This window comes from Pseudophryne corroboree, assembly GCF_028390025.1.
Source record: "Pseudophryne corroboree isolate aPseCor3 chromosome 3 unlocalized genomic scaffold, aPseCor3.hap2 SUPER_3_unloc_2, whole genome shotgun sequence".
NCBI lineage: Eukaryota > Metazoa > Chordata > Amphibia > Anura > Myobatrachidae > Pseudophryne > Pseudophryne corroboree.
In genome coordinates, this window is record NW_026967508.1 from 4,737,095 (window position 1) to 4,748,810 (window position 11,716).

Here is an 11,716-nt window from a genome sequence, read left to right on the forward strand (position 1 = left end):
TTTGTATGAAATGTTTTTTTTCTTCTAACCTCAGGGGATGTCCTCCTGTCCTGTGTAGCATTTTTTTGATAAACAGATCATCTGATAAATCCTTGTATTGTCCCTTACAGTATTTATAAATATTAATAATGTTCCCTCTCAGCTGCCTCTTTTCCAGTGTAAACATATCTAACCTTGTGAGTCTTTCCTCATAAACCAGTGCCTCTAACCCCTTGACCAGTTTGGTGGCTCGCCTCTGAACCCTTTCTAGTTCCAAGATATCTTTTTATAGTGAGGTGCCCAGAACTGTACACAGTATTCCCGGTGTGGCCGCACCAATGATTTATACAATGGCAGGATTACGCACTCATCCCTGTCTCCATCCCCCGTTTTATGCATGCTAACACCTTATTTGCTTTTGTTGCTGCATTTTGACATTGCGTACTGCTACTGAGTCTACAATCGATGAGCACACCCAAATCCTTTTCAACCACCGTTATCCCTACATTTTTGCCATTTAGTTTATATGCTGCCCGATTATTCTTAATCCCAAAGTGCATAACTTTACATTTTCTCTCTCATCAATATTTTTAATAGTTCTTTCAACCACTCATAACTGCTGGAAATGCGGAGATTCTCGAGCAGACCTTTATCACTGTTTTTGGTTATGCCCCCTGATTGGAAGCTTCTTGGTACAAATATGTAAATATGTTGCCTGGTAAACTATTTACACCTGTTGCCAGAATGGGCAATCTTTGGTATTTTTGAAATGATCAAGCCATGTCAGAAGGTGGCAAAAAATGACTTGTAGCAGTAAGTGCAGCAGCACGCAAATCCATACTACAAGTGTGGATCCACCCAGAACCTCCGTCATTACCCTTATTCCTAGCAAAGCCGTTTTACCTTTTTCCAGTGGAATGGGTGGGAGTGGCTCTAGAGAAGGACAGAAAAGTAAAGCAATATGTTGAAGTGTGGGAGAGTTACATAGCAACGTCATCTGCTTCAGTAAAATGACACATTCACACCTCCCTAACCAACACTTTGTGGTATATGACCAGAGTATCGGGAGGTCATCCACCTATTTCTCTGTGATACCCATTTTATATGTCCCATGGGAGGGCGAGGGGCGAGCATAGAAAACCTTTTTGTTTCTTCTAGCACAAGTATTTCTTAACAAGTTCTTGTTGGATGTGAATGATAGCTGGCATAATATGATGTTCTAGCCGAAATCAACAATACTGTGCGATCCTTGTACTTTTGTGTCGTTTTCTGTGACTGAACGTCTGAAAGAAACAAGATAAATGCAGACAACAGATTTGTACAACGTCTTTGAATTTATTGTTTAATTACACTGTAATGTACACAATATTAATTATCTTTTATATTTACGATTGTATTATACTTTGCTTCAATAAAAAGTTAAACCACTGCGACTGCGCTTACTGACACTTTTATATTTATCCTTGGTAGAGGCAAATGTCGAGGCTGACTCAGACATTGTGGCCCGATTCAGAGTTGTACCAGACGGCCATCTGCCCACTACAAAGGCCTTCCCTGGTATACATCATCACAAAATTTGGTGCATACATTTTAACACTAAAGACCGGATTGTTTCTTAAAACAGTAAATATTTATTATCCACAAACCACCTACCGTAGTAATGAGCACACAATATATATATTATGTATATACCCATACACAAAATGCTTGTTAAAGACATATAGAACTCACTAGTTATTTACCACTGCAGTCGGTGATTACTCATTAACCAATATCACCAGTGTTTGTTATTAATCCAGATCCGTGTTCAAAAATAGCTGTTACCTGATGGCATCTACCAGCCACTGTACATTGATTAGTGATGTGAAATCTGAGTTTCCAAAGAGTCCTGTCCAGTAATGGTTATCTGGGGCGATTTGCTGCGTTACTCACGTTACGCCACCTCCTAGGTAGGTATATTCTCCAGATAATCCAGCAATAAAAGCCAATTACCTCCAGCTCCTGGGGGGAAATCAGCAGTGACTGATCTGGGAAATGTTTGGACTCTAGTCTCCAATGAATGCGTCTGTAATAGCAGTGACTGACAAGTGGTGAGAGCGAGCAGATGCTTCCCCTCATAGGACAGGTAGGTGGTTTGCTGGTCCAGAATAAAACAACCTCACAGCACTAGATCATATACAGCAACAGGCTTCAGCTTGCACAGAATCACACAGCTGCCGCTGTAAAGTTCCTGATAATACGGAAACAATAGGTCAGTAGATACCTTATCAATACGCAAACCAATGCATTCTGTCACACTAGTAAATAGAGTTTTCACCACAACTCCAAGGCAACACATAAAAGAAATGGTACTAGGTGATAGGCGCCAGGTAAATAACAAATAACTATACTCCCCTGTTCATAATCTGTAGATGGCTCTCTCAATCTGGTGATTAAGTAGCACATAAATACTGTTTAATCAATGTATAATAACAGTTTCTCAGTGTGTATATTATATTGAATTTCTATTCATGGGTATAATTCACCTCCTTAAATTGTCAGTTATTGGGGTGGCCCCCACTTCTATGCACTCACAAAAAGAGGCATATCAAGAATGTTCCGCATGCAGCTCTGTCCCTCCACCTGGAGTGTGAAGAGTAACGGGGTTGTGTTATGACTGAAGAATCTTTTTTCCGAGGAGGCTGAGGTTTCCAGAGATCTTCTGGGCAATGACCCTTGTACACAAGAGAGGAGTAGCACAAAGATAAGGCAAAAGTAAGAGAATAACACTAGTAAGGGAAACGTGGGAGAGCCAGAGATATTAGACAGGAGTGTCCCAGACAACGACAAGGCAGCTGTAAAATGGACTGGATTGTAAAGAAGTGAGAGCACGAAAACATTGAAAGCTCTGAACCAACAGGTGGAGCTACTGGCAGTGAGAGTACTGAAGGTTTGCAGGAGAAATAGATCACAGAGAAAACACAGGACTGTATAGTAAATAGATGAGGGGTAGTATTAGCAGAAATAACAAATAAGCAATGAGACAGATAATACAACTGACAGAGCTGGACACAGGAATTCTGCAGAGGACGGTTGTAAGATAACCAGACAAAGGTAACCACGGCTAGTGCTACAACCAAGAGACAAGGGATCCCGCTGCAGCCAGGAACTATGACCAGCAAGGAGTGAGAGGCAGACCAGGAAGATAAAAGGAGTATAAGCCAATAAGCATTTCCATGAAGCCAAGCCTCCCCTTGATAACAATTCCATGCAGCTGCCCCACTGCACGTCCTGCTGTCTTCCTGTGAGTGCCTGGCGTCTGCGTAACCAGGTAACTCACAGAAGCCACCAGGCAGACGTTGCCTAGCGTCAACCCCACCCGCCACATCGGCTAAACATCCAGGCTGACATGGAGCCGGCGGCCAGGACGTGTCACACTTCCCCAGAAGTGATGATAGCGTCATTTTACTCAAAGATGTCTAGGAACCTGGTTTGATGCGGTGGCCATCTTGTTGTAGTTTTATGTCCATCTTTGATGGGTTGTGGCTGCCATTTTGTTGAAGTCCGTGTATTGTAAAAGGTTTATAGTCATTTGGCCACACTAAAAATCCTAAAATTTTACAAATTTAGAAGGCAGAATCCTTCCTAAAACATTAACAAAAAGTGGTAAATAGAAAACAATGTTAAGCAGTTTAATAATCCCACGTAAACAGACCTAACGTAAAAAAATCATAAAAACCACTCTACTTCTAAATCACTGTGAACCACAAGGCATGTGAATATTGTATAAATAAATTAGTTTTATTTCTGTTTTAGCAATATTCTGAGTATGTGAGCTACATCTTGCATTCTTTTTGACCTGTTTTCTGCTATAAACGTTCCTTATATTTTCTCCGGAGGAAGAGTGTTCTTTTTTTAAAGTGTGCAGACAGCGAATGGGTTCCTAAACCTCTCAATATTTCTCATGTGTTCCCCTATTCTTATTTTTAGGGTTCCTGTGGTTCTCCCTATATAAAGTTTATTGCAGCTGCATTGTATAGCATAAATCACTTCTTTTGTGTGCCAGGTAATAAAGTCTTTAACGTGTTCCTGCCATTAATTATAGCCGAATCACATTTTTTCATTGTGGTCCCTTTGATGCTCCGGCATCCAGCACATCCCCCACATCTATAGAAGCCTACTGAAAGGACCTGTCCAGGTTTATATTCTTTCTCTAAATGTGCACTGGTCACTAGATAATATTTTAGGCTTGAAGATTTTCTATAAATATAAGCCGGCTTCTTTGGTATTATTTTATTATTATTATCTTTTATTTATATGGCGCCACAAGGGTTCCGCAGCACGTAATTACAGAGTACATAAACAAATAATCAAAACTGGAAAACAACAACTTACAGTTGAAGACAATATAGGACAATTACAGGGAAAATAAACATAGCTACATCAGCAGATAACACTGAAATAAGTATCAGGTGGCAGAGGACTGCTGGATTTGGTGCAGTTGAAGATTATTAAAGTAAGAAAGGATAAGCACATGAGGGAAGAGGGCCCTACTCGTGAGAGTGTACATTCTAAAGGTGAGGGGTAGACAGACAGGGGTGACACAAACGAGGTACATAGAGAATGTGGAACAGAAGGTTTGGCTGGGTTTGGTGAAGAAGTGGGTCTTGAGAGCCCGTTTGAAGTTTTGTAGAGAGGTGGAGATTCTGAGGGGAGAGGTAGGGAATTACAGATAACTGGAGCAGCATATGAGAAATCTTGGAAGTAGGAGTGGGAGGAAGTAATCAGTAGGCAGGAGAGGCGGTGGGCATTACCAGAGCGAAGAGGACGGGTGGGAGTGTAAAGGGAGATATGGTCAGAGATGTAAATGGGAGAGGAGTGGGTGAGGGCTTTGTAAGTGAGTGTGAGAAGCTTGAAATGGATTCTGAAAGGGAAGGGGAGCCAGTGAAGGTCTTGTAGGAGAGTCGAGGTGGACGTAGTGTGTTTGGTGAGGAAAATGAGCCGGGCAGCAGCATTGAGAATAGATTGGAGTGGAGAGAGGTATTTGTCAGGAATGCCAGTCAGGAGGAGATTACAGTAGTCCAGTCTGGAGATGACCAGTGAGTGGATAAGGGTCTTAGTAGCATCCTGGGTGAGAAAGGGTCTGATCCTGGAAATATTTTTTAGATGAAAACGGCAGGTTTGTGAGAGGTGCTGAATGTGTGGTTTGAAGGAGAGGGAGGAGTCAAGGATTACTCCAAGACAGCGCACTTGGGGGCTAGAGGAGATAGTAGTGACATCAATAGATAAGGAGATTGTGGGAGGTGAGGTTATGCGGGAGGGAGGGAAGATGATCAGCTCAGTCTTAGACATGTTAAGTTTAAGAAAGCGCTGGGACATCCCGGAAGAGGTAGCAGAGATACAGTTGGAGATACGAGTGAGGAGAGCAGTGGAGAGGTCCGGAGAGGTAAGATAGATTTGAGTGTCATCAGCATAGAGATGATATTGGAAATCAAAAGAACTAATGAGCTTACCTAGTGAGGATGTATAGAGAGAGAAAAGAAGAGGACCAAGGACAGAGCTTTGGGGTACACCTACATTTAGTGGAGAAGAGGGGGAGTCATGAGAGGAGACAGAGAGTGAATGGTCAGAGAGGTAAGAAGACAGCCAAGAGAGGGCAGTATCATGCAGACCAATGGAGTGCAGGATTTGCAGTAGGAGAGGGTGGTCCGCAGTGTCAAAAGCAGCAGAGAGATCAAGAAGAATAAGTAGAGAGCAGTGGCCCTTAGATTTAGCAGCATGGAGGTCATTGCAGACTTTTGTAAGGGCAGTTTCAGTAGAGAGGATGGAAGCCAGACTGGAATGGGTCAAGCAGTGAGTGTGAGGAAAGAAAGGAAGTAAGGCGGTTGTAGACAATACGTTCAAGGAGTTTGGAGGCAAAAGGGAGAAGAGAGATGGGTCAGTAGATGGAGAAAGTGCCTGGATCAAGGTAGGTTTATAATAATAGGAGAGATGAGTGCATGCTTGAAGGCAGAGAGGACAGTGCCTGATGAGAGGGAGAGATTGAGAAGGTGGGAAAGATGGGAATAGGCAGAAGGAGAGTGTCAGCATCCGGAGTCTTACCTCCGGTTCTGGTCCCTGCGGCCTTCCTGTTGGTTGGCTGGTGTGGCTGCGATGGATAGGAGCTGCGGCAGCGAGGTCCTCTGGTGTGGCTGCCGAGCATCTGGAGGCCGGGATCCGGGTCCTGGGAAGCGGAGCATGGCAGCCGGAGGTGTCTGTTTCCCGGTGTCCTGTTGCTGGAGTGCAGCGTCTGGGAGGCTGAGGCCAGAGGTAGTGGCTGTGTGCTGGTTCCACGTGTGTCCTCTGTGCCGGGAGCAGCCATGTTGGAGACCAAGCCTAGCTAATAGGTATCCCAGTTCGCGTCCAGCCAATCTCGCGCAGTCTTCCCTTATAAAAAGGGGTGGGTGCTTAGCTATGGTGCCAGTGCTTTGAGTTACTTGCTGCTGTAAGGTGCTCAAGCTCTGTCCTCCCATGTTAACCCCTGGAATCTTGGTTCTGCTGTGGCCGCCCGGTGGTCAGTTTTGTTATTGCAGTCCTTTGCTCTAAGTCCACCGCCTCTTGCAGTTCAACCACTGGGTCCACTATCCAGTAGAGGGTCTCCGTTTGCTGACGGTGCTCACAGCGATCCTCTCTTCAACATCAAATCACAAGTCATCTCTCCGTTCAGTGTTCTTCAGCATTGTTTACAAATCACAAGTTATCTCTCCATTCAGTGTTCTTCAGCATCATTTACAAATCAGCATTGTTTACAAATCACAAGTCATCTCTCCATTCAGTGTTCTTCAGCATCATTTACAAATCACAAATCATCTCTCTATTCAGTGTTCTTCAGCATCATTTACAAATTACAAGTCATCTCCATTCAGTGTTCTTCAGCATCGTTTACAAATCACAAGTAATTCAGTGAACTTTGGCATTGTTTACAAATCATAAATCACTTCATTCAATATTCATCATTGTTTACTAGTCACGAACATTTCGTCCTTCAGAATTCACTCAGACTTATCTCCTAGCCGTTGTGTATGATTGAAGTCTCATTAAAACTGAACTAATCTTTCCTTAGTGTTTTGTTCTGTCATTGATCAGTCGTCGGATCCCCAACTCAAGCCGAGCGTGACAGAGAGAGAGGTAGCGGAGGAGGCGGGAGGGGATAGGGTCAAGAGGGGAGGTGGTATGGGGAGAGGAACAAATGAGGGCCATGACTTCCTCACCAGATGTATGTAAGAAAGATTTAAGAGTTGGTGAGAGGGATGGGGAGGGGTGGTAAGTTATGGGAGGAGGCTGGTTGCTGATGGTCTGGTGTGATGTGATGTCCTGACATATGGAGTAAATTTTGGACGTGAAGTAAGTGGCAAAGTCAAGAGCAGAGAGTGAGGAGCGGAGACGAAGTGGAGGTGGGCAGAGGAGTGAGTTGAGAGTGGCAAAGAGGCACTGTGGGTTGGAAGACTGGGAGAAGATGAGGTTCTTGAAGAATAACTGTATAGCAAGGAAAAGGGCAGGATTGAAGGATGAGAGAATAAGTTTGAAATAGAGGAAGTCTGCAATAGAGTGTGACTTCCCCATGTGTGCCAGGGTTGAGGTGTTAATTTGCGAAGGTGAATAGTGGTTGGTGGAGCGACAGAGACAAGATCAGAAGTAAGGGATGCATTGTATATGGAAGTGGCTTGTTCAGGGCATGAGAGAGAATAGGAGAGAAGAGTGAGTCAAACAGGGAGGAAAGGAATGTGGTGTCAATAGACTCAATGTTACACTTAGTGATGGTAGCCTTAGGAGGGAGAGATGGGGAAGCTGAGAGAGATAGGTTAAAGAAGAGCAGGTGGTGGTCAGAGAGGGTAAATGGGGAGTTGGAAAAATCAGAAATACCACAACGGTGAGTGAAGACCAGATCCAGTGAGCTCCCATTCACATGGGAGGGTGAGGAGGTCCACTAGGAGAGAACAAGTGAAGAGGTGAGGTTAAGGAGTTTAGAGGCAGGGGATTATGTGGGGATATCGATAGGGATGTTGAAATTGCCTAAGATAATGGAGGGAATGTCAGAGTGGAAGTCAGGAGGCAAAGTTGTCGACGAATTTGGAGGCAATGCCAGGGGGGTGGTAAATTACAGCTACTCTAAGATGGACTGGTTGTTAGAGACGTATAGCATGGACCTCAAATGTAGAGAATGTAAGGGATGGTTCTGGTGGTACGAATTGGTAGGAGTAACTAGAAGGTAAAAGGATCCCAACACCACCCCCATGGTGACCCCCAGGTCGTGGTGTGTGTGTGTGTGTGTGTGTGTGTGTGTGTGTGTGAATGTGAGGCCCCCAGCAGAGAGAGCAGCAGGACAAGTAGTGTCAGAGGGAGTAATCCAGGTTTCAGTGACTAGTAGGTGCAGGGAGTTGGAAATGAAAAGGTCATGAGTGGGGACCAGTTTGTTACAAACAGATCTGTAGCATTCCAGAGGGCACAGGATAGGGAGTGTGAGTTTGTGGGAGAGATGTGAATGAGATTAACAATCCCAAAACAGGATCTCTTGACAGCAAGGACCAATGCTTTCTAAGTACCATTTCTAATTATTTGTGATGTGCATTGTAATAAGTAATCAGTGCCCATGAGTACTTATTTTCAGGTGGTTCATCTTTTCCTTTCTTATTTACAGTTAGAAGTTCTTTTCTATCAATCTTATTAACTTTTTTAAGGTCCTCCTCTATTCTTTCCTTATCATAACCACAGGAGATATATTTCTGTTTCATGTCTAAAGCCTGTTCTTAAAACGTGCTCAACACTGGAGTTGCGCTTTAAACATTTAAATTGTCCGCCTGGTATTGAATGTATCCAGTTAGCAAGAAGACAACTGTGAGCGGTGATATATGACATACGCTTTTGATTTTTGATGTTTGAATATTATTATCCTTTATATAACTGATGCCTGGCTTTTGTCAAAGCTTAATTGGATGTTTTTGGTATTATTATTATTATAATATTTAAAAAAAAGATTCCAACATAGAGGAATCCCCTTGCCAAACAAAAAAATGTTATCAATATATTGTGACCAGGACACTATGTTTGCTCCATATAGGTTGTTATTCCAGATGTTTTGATCCTCCCACTGCCCCATAAATATATTGGCATAACTTGGAGCAAACCTGGTGCCCATGGCTGTTCTTCTTTTCTGTAAATTAGAAATACCTTTAAACAAAAAATAATTGAGATGTAAAATGTAAGTTATACCTTTGACTTTAAATTCCTGCAAGTCCTTATGTTTGCTGTAAGCTTCTGGACAATGCTTTTATTCCCTGTGTATGTTCAATAATTGTGTATAGAGAGCTCACATTGGCACTTACAAGCCAGAGATCTTCCCATACAATATTAGGAAGTCTCTAGTGTCTTTTAAATGTGACCTGTTTTATGCTACCAAAGGTTGAAGGTGGTAATCTACATACTGTGATAAATTAGCACTTATTGATCCAATTCCAAACCACTATAGGACAGCCTGGCTGATTATTTAGATCATTATGCACCTATGGGTGCATATATAACACTGGTACAATGGGCTCTTCTGGTATTAGGAACTTCACTTCAGTTTTACTTAGGGTTCCATTTTGTTTATATATTTCTATCACTGCTCTTGACTTGGTTAGGAATAAATCTGTTGGATTATTCCTTCATTTTCTGTAGGTGGATTTCTCCTCTAATTGTCTATAATCTTTTTTCATAATCTATTGTGTTCATGAGCGACTATACCTGATAATACGGCTGTGTGGCAACAAAGTATTACAGCACTCTGGTGACTTGGTAAGAGTCTGTAGTAACCTCTGAGTAAACCGTCAGTATATTTGTATGTATGTATATACTCTAAGAACACTCTGGGATTCAGAATCACAAACCACTGATCGTGTGCGGAATCTTGGCGTTGTCCTAGATGGTGACTTGACACTTAAACATCAGATATCAGCCACAATCAAATCCTCATTCTTTCACCTGAGGAACATAGCCAGAATCAAGCACTTCATTCCCCCAGATGATCTGCCAAAAGTCATACACGCATTTGTATCATCTCAATTAGACTACTGTAATGCCCTCTGCCTTGGTCTCCCAGCAAAAGAATTGCACCTCTTACAGCTAGTGCAAAACACAGCTGCCAGGCTGTTAACCAACCAGCCCCGTTCTAGCCACATAACACCCATACTCTACTCCCTTCACTGGCTGCCTGTAAGATGGCGAATCATCTTCAAGATTGGCTTACTGGGTTTCAAAGCATTACATGACCAGGGCCCAAAGTACCTGAAGCAGCTACTGACCCTATACTGCCCCACTCGATTACTGCAATCTATAGATGAAGGACTTTTAGCAGTACCTAGAATCTCTCGTAATTCATCTGGGGGTCGAGCTTTTAGTCATACGGCTCCGACTCTATGGAACTCACTTCCCCGCACAGTTCAAGAGGCCGCAACTATAGAATCCTTCAAAAGTAGACTCAAGACTTTCCTGTTTACTCAAGCATTCCCATAATTGTCCCTTTAGTATCTCAATGCTTCTGTATTTTATGAAAATCTGTTCTGTACTTCATTATTTTCTGTACTATATTATGCTATGTATCTGTTAAGCGCCTTGAGTCCTATTAGAGAAAGAGGGCTATATAAATAAAATGATTATTATTATTATTATTATTATTATAACACTGCTAATAAGAGTAATTATAATAAGCTCTGCAATTCAACATGAAGTAGAATTGAGGTTCTTAGAATCATTTTGGACAAAAAATATTATATGGACCCACCTACTGCGACCTCATCAGGAGGGTCTCTAATATTCAGGAAGAAAACAAGAGAAAGACAAAATAACCTTGTGTGGAAGCACTCATTGATTGAATATGAAAAAGATGTGAAGAAAATATATGGTTGAGGAAAAGACCCCTTTGAGTCCTACCTCTGGGAGATAGAGTAAAGCTTAACTTTTATTGGTTTGCTATAAAAATTCACTGGGGTGAACAAAAGTAAATAATAAAAAAATCTAGATTGCCATTGTACCAAATATGGTTCTAGATATGGCAGGTGAAAATGTTATTGTAATTATTGTATAATTGTTTGGAAAAAACAATATATACAGGTCACAGAAGGATCGGAATGTATGGTAAGCTTGGAGGAACATAATATTGGATTTCCTGAGGGAAAAAGGCCCACAGCACCTAGTATTCCCTGGAGGTCTCCCATCCACGTACTGACAAGGCCATACCTGCTTAGCTTCCAAGATCGGACGTGATCGGGCGCATTCAGGATAGTATGGCCGTGGGCCAATTGTATCAGGAATCACGGGTGATTTGTGTGCTGATTTGGGAAATGGCCTATGTGCTCAACTAAAAAACTATGTGAATATGATCGAATGATTAATTTATTGTAAAGTCTCCTGAGAAACTGGCCCACAGCACCTAGTATTCCCTGGAGGTCTCCCATCCATGTACTAACCAGGCCATACCTGCTTAGCTTCCAAGATCAGACGTGTTCGGGCGCATTCAGGGTAGTATGGCCGTGGGCCGTTTGATTCAAGAAATGAGTAGATACAAATCGAGTTTCTGTATGAATAGTAATAATTGGCTTAAATGGAAAAAAATTATATAGAGAGAATTTTGAAGAAAGTGTTTGTAAAGCTAATTGGTAAAAGACTAGTGATGCAATCACTGATTGACTATAAATAAGTTCAATCCTGAAAAATAAATGTAAAGCAGGCACTTGGATTGTTA

General features: G+C 42.3%; 2 pseudogenes; both read right to left on the reverse strand.

The window, feature by feature from the left end:
- Positions 1 to 11,152: 11,152 nt before the first annotated feature.
- Positions 11,153 to 11,270, reverse strand: LOC134983654 (5S ribosomal RNA; annotated as a pseudogene).
- A 122-nt stretch (positions 11,271 to 11,392) lies between these two features.
- Positions 11,393 to 11,510, reverse strand: LOC134983646 (5S ribosomal RNA; annotated as a pseudogene).
- Positions 11,511 to 11,716: the final 206 nt, after the last annotated feature.